At 33.8% G+C, this 10,368-nt stretch overlaps 1 pseudogene; it reads left to right on the forward strand.

Annotated features, from left to right (window-relative positions):
* The first annotated feature begins 1,243 nt into the window (after positions 1-1,243).
* On the forward strand, positions 1,244-2,050 carry LOC119193271 (annotated as a pseudogene).
* Positions 2,051-10,368: the final 8,318 nt, after the last annotated feature.

Consider the following 10,368-nt stretch of genomic DNA (forward strand, 5'->3'; position numbering starts at 1 on the left):
ATTTAACCTCTAGGAGAGAAAATCCTACAAAATTACCATACAAAATAAATATATTTTTGGAATGACAAGCTTATGACTTTTGATTTTAATATAACAGCGGCGAATATAATTCTTGCCTAGAGTGGCTAACGAATTAGATCGAGCCCTGACTTTTAGAAACACAGACGTGGGCGTACCTACATGTATAAATAAAGCTCTAATATTTACTCGTACTTACCTACAATCTGATAACACTAAGATACTATGGCAAAACAATTAAATTGTTTTACTTGTTTTACATTGCATTCGGAAATTATAGATAAAGTTATCTCTACAATATAAACATAATAATATTATTCGTTAACCGCTAAAATGTTCCAGTTCATAATTGGTTAGACTGGTTAAAAGTTCTATCAAAATGCGTGAAGAAAAAATTATGCTGCTGTACTTCACGGGCCATACGACGTTAGAGTTGTGAGTACTTAATTACCTAAGTACCTATTATCTTAGGATTCTAAGATGGGTATCTTCTACTAAAGTTACAAACAAAATATCAACACTTTTATTGATTACTAAATTTTGATTGCAACTGCCCGAATTAATATCTTTTGCGTTCCTCTCCAAATGATTGGTTAAATCATAGCTATTTTAAGAATTTGGATCAAATGTATGCTAAATTTCATCTTAGTCCATTTAGGTACACCTTGTTGCAAACATTTTTATCACAGATCTAAACATTCAAAGATTTTACTAACTTCTGGTATAACACCCAATATTAGTAATATAGTCGTATGTGTATAGTTCTGATGTAATGACTGTCGGCTTATTCACTAGCCTGGGTCTAGGAGTAGAAATAAACATCTACACACTGTTCAATCAGGAGTAGTTCTATGGTCATAGGTAGAAAATACCCAATACAGAAATTAGGCACTACGTTGTGTAATGTGCCCATTTATATTTTAATGATAAAGTCTAATTTGTAGACCAGGAACCAAGTCAGCCTGCGCTCTACTTGCGACCAAAATTTTTATTTTTATATTCCCTTTATTTCCAGGTTAGGGCAAAACATAAATAATTTGAGCGCCCTAATTCTGACGACCTAGTTTTGTCTTTTTGACGTTTTGCATCCCCAGGTAAAGATGACTTGCACACACTCTTACGCCTTATACCTAATCGTGAAGGGGTAATACAGGTTTAGACTCTAGACTGATGACCAGAAAACCTAATATCACTTTACCAGTGTTTATTGTATTTTTGTTTACAGCAAAATGGCCTTTACCAAAAATCTCGGATAATGGTGTGTATTTCTATTATATTTTTTTTTTATTAATTGTTATTATTTATAATTCCATGCTTTGAACGATAAAAAGAGAATGTTAAGAATAGCAATCATGCAAGTAGTTAAAAAAACTTCACCAGATTTTCATTTTTCATTCATTTGTAGACGTTTTGGTGAAGATTGAATGCGTGGGCATCTGCGGATCCGACGTGAAACTATACACGACGGGCTGTTGCGGCATGGATGTGTTCACAGAACCCTACGTCATGGGACACGAAGGCGCCGGTATAGTTGTCAAGGTTTGAACTACCAGAAAATCATAATCATCAACTACATAATGTCCAACAAAGAATCTGTATTTGACCACATGGCTAAACTTAGCTTCAGCCCAGTCTGGGAGACCTATTCCCGCGCAAATAATACTTACTAGTGTCCATGTTACACAGCTATCCGCCACTTCAACTTTACACATAAGAAACAAGCGCCAAATCGGATAACGGCAAATTGATGCTGTAAGTACCTACATACAAGTTATTTATTGTTCCAGGTGGGTGCCAAGGTGGATTCTCTGAAGGTGGGCGACCGCGTGGCAATAGAATGACGCAACCATGTCGATCATGCGACCTGTGCAAACGGGGCAAATACAACTTGTGCGTAAAGCCCCATTACTGCTCATCGCTGGGCGCACCCGGCAACCTCTGCCGGTACTACAAGCACGTCGCCGACTTCTTGTCACAAGTAAATATAATTTACGCAACGCACAGTTTCGTTAAATAACTGCGAGCCTCTGTGGGTACCAATTGTACCTTTACATGTAACGTCTGACATGGAAATGATCAGAAGCATGTAAATTTGACCAAAAACAAGGGACTTTTTAAGTGACAAATGTATAGTGCTGACGATAAGACTTTCCTTTTAAATTTAATTTTGCTTGCATTTGCTCATTTACACCTAACACAATGACAATAATATTTTTGTATACCAGAATGCCAGATAATCTCACAATGGAAGAAGGAGCCGCTGTACAGCCCTTGGCGATTGCCATACACGCGTGTAACCGCGCCAACATCACCCTGGGATCCAAACTCTTGATTCTCGGTGCTGGCCCCATCGGCATACTGTCTGCCATGACAGCCAAGGCCATGGGAGCCAGTAAAAAATTAATATGACTGGTACGTAAAGAAGAATCACTTAAGTAGTTTAGAGTTAAGCTGAATAGTGACACTTTTTGAAAAAGTATTTTTACTTTTGCTTTTGTATAATCTTCGAATCTTCTTCGCCACACAAAATACATTTGTTGTGCAACCAGTGGTCAAATGATTTTACTATTTGTTTATATATGTTTACCAAATATATATTTAGGTTTAAGTCCAATAAAAACATAGGAACCGAAGGCGAAGATTGCGCGTTCGTTACATACCCACGAGATGGACCGACCAAGTAAAGACTCAGCGTCCTCTAAATTCCACCCACCGTAAGAGACGCACTGGACAGAAAATGGTGGAGGCAGATCATCCGCTCCAGATGCAACCCTAGTGCTGACCACGATCCTCCAGATTTGAGGGACCGATTAGAGAGAGATATTAAAGAAAACATATGTGACATACAGTTATACCCTCGTTTATTCAGATGTAGTTCAGTCGCGCCTGGACATAGCCATGGAACTCGGGGCGGATTACACATTGCTCACCAAAAAGAAGACATAGACGAAGAGACGGTAGAAGATTATTGAAATACTGGGCGAGCGACCAGAGATCTCGATGGACGCGTGTGGGTATGGCGCTGCGCAGAGTGGCACTGCTGGTGAGTGTAGAGTAACAATTTATTTTATAGCCTTCTACTCGCAACTCCATCCTCGTGAATGTCTATCCCCATGATGATTCTTGGAACGGATTACCGAAATAACTGGAGCCTATCTAAATTTACCTGTGCGTCTTTTTTCGTCTTATAGCGGGTGTGGTATATAAATACTGAATAATCGAACTTTTGTAAATTTATTATAATATAATCTTACTAAGAAGTTTTTAATGGCGGCACTTCGCGCATTATAATTCTTGTCTTAAATAATGTGCCTATACGTTTAGGGGTCTAACTGTACGCCAAATAATACCCAATTATGGTTGAGGATGATAGAGAAATATAATATTGAATTTTATATTATACGGCAACCAGAACCGCTGGTGTGGTGCTGGTGGTTGGCATTGGCGAGCCGAAGGTAGAGCTGCCGCTGTCCCAAGCGATGTTGCGAGAGGTCGACGTCAAAGGATCATTCGAATCATGAATACGTATGTATGACGACGTTATTCGTGACGAATATGTTGTGGTGGTAGGTCTCTCTATGTAAGGGGTCGTCATCGTCTTGTTGAGTTTTAGTTCACTCAAATTAAATTAAGGGTACCTCGCAACACATATTACTACATAACTATGTCGTTGAGGCCCTTGGCAAAATGTTTTCCATGATGGAAACCCAGTTTAAAAGATATCTTTCCAGTCTCCGGTTAAGAGTGCGAGGATCTGTAGAATAGTTCCGATTACAAGTGTAGCCAGCTCTCACCGGAGTCACCTGTGAGCTGCGCAATTGCGTTTTGTCACAAACTATGAAAACCAAAGTTAGTAACAAATAATTTTTGAACAGGTATCCAGCCGCCATATCAGCAGTTGCCAGCTGGGGGCTATCCCCTAAAAGAAGTTCATCACTCATCACTTTCCTCTGGCAAAGACAAGGCGCTGGACCTCGCCAAAACAGGATCCGCGATGAAGATTATCATACATGTGCAAGAATAAAGACATTAATATACAGTGGATTTTATTTAATACAATTGTTTGTATACAAAAATATATATATATGATGTATTTACTTATTTTATTTTGGTACTTACTTATGTATTTTAAAAAGTTATATCTGGAATTTGGTCACACCGTCAAAAAGAACACCACGTAAAATATACCTTTCAGATATTTACTACTATGTATATTATTTACTTATTAAGTATAATTCTCAGAGAAAACTTATAAAAACTTTATCAAAGAATTTTTGGCGGCATCTAATATCGTATATTTTTGATTGAAGTGAGGTAATTCATAATTACTCACGGGACATCACTATTCTAGATTAGACCATTGACGTTTACATTATGCCGGCGCCACATAGCAAAAATATTTGAACACTAATTTGAACTCTTGTTTGACGAACTCATCTGTGGCACGGGTATTTGCGTATTTGTGCAAAGTTCGTTTAAATGTGCGTACTTGCCATTCAGACCACACATCAAAGCGTTCAAAGTTATCGAGTTGCTTGAAGGAGAACCGATTATAATATGAAAAGCTGAAAGTAAAAATCATAAAAGTTTTAATTTGGTCAGTGTCTGTAACTGTGTTTCAAATGTGTGGCAAAGTCTTTGTTCAAATATTTGTCTGTTGTGGCTCCGCATTAGACACATTTGTCTGACATATAACCTGTGTTGCCACGTCATCGGATTTTAAAACTGATATTTTGGCTTTAAATCTTTAGCAGAATTAAGTGGTTTTAGTGGTTGGTGATTTTTGGTAGTGGATTACGTAACAACAGTTAGTTCGAAATACGTAAATCCTAAAATATTATACGCATTTTGTCACATACATAATATAGATATTTCTGGAAAAATATTGCTTGCTGAAAAGGTCTAATTGTACTACTGCGACCTAAACAAAAGGCTCGAGGAAAATTACGCTTTTAGTAGTTCCATATAAGTAATTTCTTGCGGATACGCCCAAAAGGCTTAGCAACACTGCATTTGACAGTTGACAGTGACAAGGCGGCGTTGGTATAGCGGCTGATGCACCCGCACCAAAGATAGAAAATTTGTTATCAGACCCGTTTAACTCGGCGAAAAAAAGTAACACAATAGCGATGAGCAGCTATCTCACTTTTCACGATTTTTCCATACATTTAATGAATCGTTCCTTAAATGTCTCCTTCTACACAACGTCCTTTATTAGTGTGTGTATTATAGTATAAGCTGTCATTCGATCGCAAATAAGCGTCTCTAATCTCGGATTTTGAAACGACGCGTAGCGCCATTTTTTATTGTGGTTAACCTTTAACCGCTGCTTTGAAATTGAATTTTCCGTTGCAATTCGCTATTTGGATTTGAAGGCGGTTTTCATCTATTTATTATCTAATTATAGTGCTTTATTGTGTGTGAATGTTTTTGTAAACAATATATTATAAAGCAATCATTTAGTGTTTACCAGTTTAAACGTGTAATTGTTTTCTTCGTATAGTTTGGTTTATTTGATAATATAATGGTTTATAAGTGCTCTGTTCCGGGTGCAGTACTCGAGGCCGAGGTATTAAATATTATAGTGTGCCGTTCACAAATAAAAAAGGTGGGAAGAGTGGTTAAGGTTATGTCCATTTCTACAAAATTATCTTCCTACTAAAAGCGAAAACATTCGTTTTTGTCATAAACATTTTATTCCCGAACATATAAAACAGAATCTAAGATTAACACCTAATGCGATTCCTTTAGTAAACTTAGGAAATACAGATGAATATAAAGTCACAAACCGAGATTTGATATTAGAAATTGAACCCACTAGTAGCATTACTGAATAGCATTGCTGCTATTAAGTCATTAATATCAGATTCTAATGCTGAACTCCTACGTAGTAACAAATATACCAATGACATCTGTTATAAATCGGCCCAAACCAATTGTACCATATCTATGATGTACCTCATTTATTGAAATGTTTTCGCAATAATTTTCAGACAAAATCCTACTCATTGGCAACCAAAGGGCAAAGTGGGAGTATATTGAGAGACTTTATAAAGTGGATGGTTTTGGTGGCAGAGCAAGAAGCACCAAACTTACTGAGAAGCACATAAATCCAACTTCATATGACAAAATGAAGGTAAATAAATATACATTGTTCTATCATAGTTGTGTTTACAAGTCTTGACTGATTAATAAAATATTGAAATTCTCCCTTATTTAAGCATGATTATTGTACTTTGATAATTGCTCTAATATACTTTTCAATATTGACATTATTAAAAATGACCCTTATGCAAACTCTAATTGGCCTAACTGGCATCATATTTATTGTGCTGCTTCAAAGAATAATGCATCAACTGTAGGCATAGGAGTTTATCACCTACAAATTAATATTATAAAAAACCTCCTGGACTGGATTTATTTTATCGACAGCTGCCATAACAGTTGATGACAGGTCAAATAATGCCATATGAATAGAACTGTGCTTATGAAAACCTTTTAGATCAGCACAGAATAATTTATGTTTTCGAAATATGAGTAATGAGCAGTTAGTCTGTAAATTACTTTCCCAATAACTTTTGAAAATTACGAATTTTTGCTATAACAATAAAAAAACATTATAGACCTATAATTCTTCATATTACTTTTTTGGAATATAATACATAAAATTATTCCTGTAAATATTCTCTTATATAATAATATGTCTTATCAATTAAAAAGGTTTTTAATTTAAGTTTAAATATATCTATGTTTTCTATGTTTACAATACAACTTGTAATTTATTATACTATAATCTTGGACCCATGCAGATAACGCTCTTATCTAATAGAGCTGTATTGTTAGGTGGCATTTTTATTTGGTTTGCTATAATATTTAGTGTACATAATATATGTAGGTTTCTTTTACAAATATTGAAATTTCGTATATAAATAAACTAGTTAATGTAAGAATTTTTCCTTAAGTTCCTTCCAGTTTTAAGTTGCAGTACACCTGGAGCCCTAAAAATCGTATGGCTTCTGCCTGTAAGTGATAATTTATAGAAAGCAATTTAGTTGCTGACCTATTCTTGAAAAAAATAAGATGTTTTCTTTTAAAGTAATTTATAAATGGTTTTCTGTAAGCCAAATTTACAATGTCCTCTAATGCCTTATTTACTCTAGCCTCTAGTAATGACTGAGTTTTCTCAGAGAATATTACCGTACTATCATCAGGAAATAAAATCATATCATCATTACTGATCCTTTTCCTTTCATGTTTCCAATAAATCGTATTCTGTGATTAAATTAACCACTTTCCCCAACTTGAAATTGGCATAATGTACAATTGTCATAAAAACCTTAATATAATATGTTAAATTGCCGTATTCTTGTGAAAGTATTGGCCAGAATATAAATTTCTTTGGGCCATTTAATTAAATATCTTTAAGCTCATAACAAATTAAATAAACATACCATGATTAAAATCGTTCATTTATTAATTTACAAATATATTATTTATATTATTAACATTTCAGGTCAAATTTGCAGCCCAAGTTTTTAGCCGCAAGTGGCTACATCACTAGAAATCAGATGAAGTCTCTGCTATCTCTCAAGGATCATGATTACATAAGTTTAAATAAAGACATTGGAAATGGTTTGTTCACAGCAGAAATTCTTCTTTTATAAATAATTTCTTTGATAGTTTAAATGGTCTTGGTCATTATGGGAATAAGTTAAAACATGCTCTTTCATATAATTCGGAGCACATTGGAATGATGCTGTGAAAAAGCCTTCCATGCGCTTTGACGCTTCCAATGAAAGGGAAAGGAAGCCTTTATCACTGAAGCATTTTGAACATAATATAAAAACAATAAAACATTTGTGGTCAGATCTGCTGAGAATTGATGGTGTTAAATTTTTAAGTCTTAGACGTCTTAATCAAGATCCGATAGAAAACTTTTTTGGTCAAATAAGGGCACATGGTAATTTTAGTACAAATCCTAATTGTACTCACTTTGTATCGGCTTTTAAAACCTTGTTGATTAACAACATTACTACCGGTAAATCTTTATACACTAATTGTTCTGATGATGATGACAAAATGTTGGGAACATTAAACATTTAGTCAGCCACCAAAAATATGGTTCATACACTGATAGTCTTCAATGTAATGAAACTAACTTTATAGAAATTTCTATACCTAACGAGAATATATTCCAACATATGTCTGTACCCATATATTGCTGGTGCAATTTGTCGTTTTGATGTCCAATTTGACCTGCAAAGATTGTGATAATTGTACAAAAGCACTATTATCTCAGAGAGAGTCTAATGTAGATAGGTTATCTTATCCTTCTAATAATTTTAGTCAAATGGTCTGGCAGAGTATTTACATTATTGACAAGATGATGCCTTTCTTTGCAGTGTTTATATTTATTCTGAATTAATAAGTAATTTAATAAAATATATTGACACTACTTGGTTCAACTGTAATATTCACAAAACAGATGTTATTAAAGCTTTTGGTCACCTACATAGTTAGAATGCAAGTTAAGCAGTGGTGTATTAATTTTAATAATAGAATGAATAATATTGATTCAAGGCCTAAAGATATAGAAATGGAAACTCTAATCCGTGAGAAAGTTACAAAAGGATTGAGTTATAGATCACAAAGAAGGCGTAGTTCCTAATCTCACTTAATTAAAGTTCTTCATAGTATTTTGTCCACAATTATTACGATTTTTGCAAATGAAATTGATGTTTTTTTACATTGTGCAGAATTAGTAATTTTACCTTTAATTTAATATTATATTTTCATTATAATGTATCCATTTTTGTATTTTGTAGCATTTTTAGTAGCAAATGTGCCATTATATGATATTGCAAAATGTTAAATTATGCATGGAATGCTTTTAGTGAGAGAACAATCATATTCAAATAAATTCTTAGTTTTGTGTTTTAGATTAGTTATTATACCTAATGCATAGTGTATAATGGTGAATAGCTTAAGTATGTCTCCTTATATTGTGTAAAATTATAGTGCTAGTCTTCACAATTATCTTCATTTTGCTAACTGTTAAGCAAGCCGTTGTTAAAATCTTATATGCATAATTATGCTTGAACACGGTAAAATAAAAATGTTTATGTTTCCAAAATAGTTCATATTTCTATTCATTTACTATGTACAAAAATATTATTTTTACCTTTTTATTTAAAATCATGTTTTCAATATAAAATATCTAACATTTTGTCCTTTGTAGTAATTTTTCTTACAAATGTGCCACTAGGCAGTCATTGTATTGTCATTATTTTTAATTTTATGTAAATTGTTATTGTTAAATTTATATGCAATCCAATTTTGTGTCTTGTATGTTATTGTTGATTTATATGACAAAATATTAATAAGTGGATGACAACCAAAAAATCATGTTGTTGCATTTGCCTTTATAATATTGAATTGTAATGATGAAAATTAAAATTATGTTGGTAAATGTAAGCAGCTGAACGGTGTGCACTATTTATGTATTTGCTTTATGCCAGTCCATGTTTTAATCCGTGCACCACCTTATATAAGCTATGTGACTACTTTGTATACAACATCTATAAAAAATGTGGTAATTGATGACAAAAAATAAGCCCGGAGTTCCTTTCTGCCTTTCTTCTTCGGGTAGTCATCTCTTAGGTAGCTAGTGAAAGGCTGGTGGGTTAGCTAGGTAGGGGCCTATATTGTATTCTTCGACGGCGAAGATCGTGATGCATTCCTTTTATTTTATTAAGATTATATCATATACCTTTTGTCCTGTCGGCTCGAGCTGACTTCTTTCGTTTTATCCTTTATATATCAATTATTTTTAAAATTTTAGCGTCTGTAGTGCCTTAGTTGTTTGTTCATTAATTTATTTGATTTGTTTTAAACGTATCATAAGTACAGCAATAACTTTGTTTACCTATATTTTATTTTATTGAACAGAAAATGCAATTATACGGACTGCAATTTTAAGTAAAAAATATTTTCGCTGGCTATCGGTAGATTCTGAAATTATGGTAAATGGGCGTGAAAAGTAATGAAAACATTACTAATAAATCTTTATATTTAGATAAGAAAAGTTGTTTTATTTTATTTGTCAATATTTTAAATGGGTCAACACGTGACACTACATTTACGCCGTGTACTCACTGTAGAAAACCGATAACCGATTTTTGTATTAGTATGAAACAGCCTAAGCACATCCCTAATTATTTAAAAATCGGTATATTCGGAAAAATATCGATTTTCAATACGGCTACGTCTCTAGTACTACGGCCATATTTAATTTTTCAACATAACCTGCGTGCAAGTGAGAATAATAAGGGTCACAGGTTTTCACACGGG

The sequence above is a fragment of the Manduca sexta genome, unplaced genomic scaffold (assembly GCF_014839805.1).
Source record: "Manduca sexta isolate Smith_Timp_Sample1 unplaced genomic scaffold, JHU_Msex_v1.0 HiC_scaffold_3855, whole genome shotgun sequence".
Taxonomy (NCBI): domain Eukaryota; kingdom Metazoa; phylum Arthropoda; class Insecta; order Lepidoptera; family Sphingidae; genus Manduca; species Manduca sexta.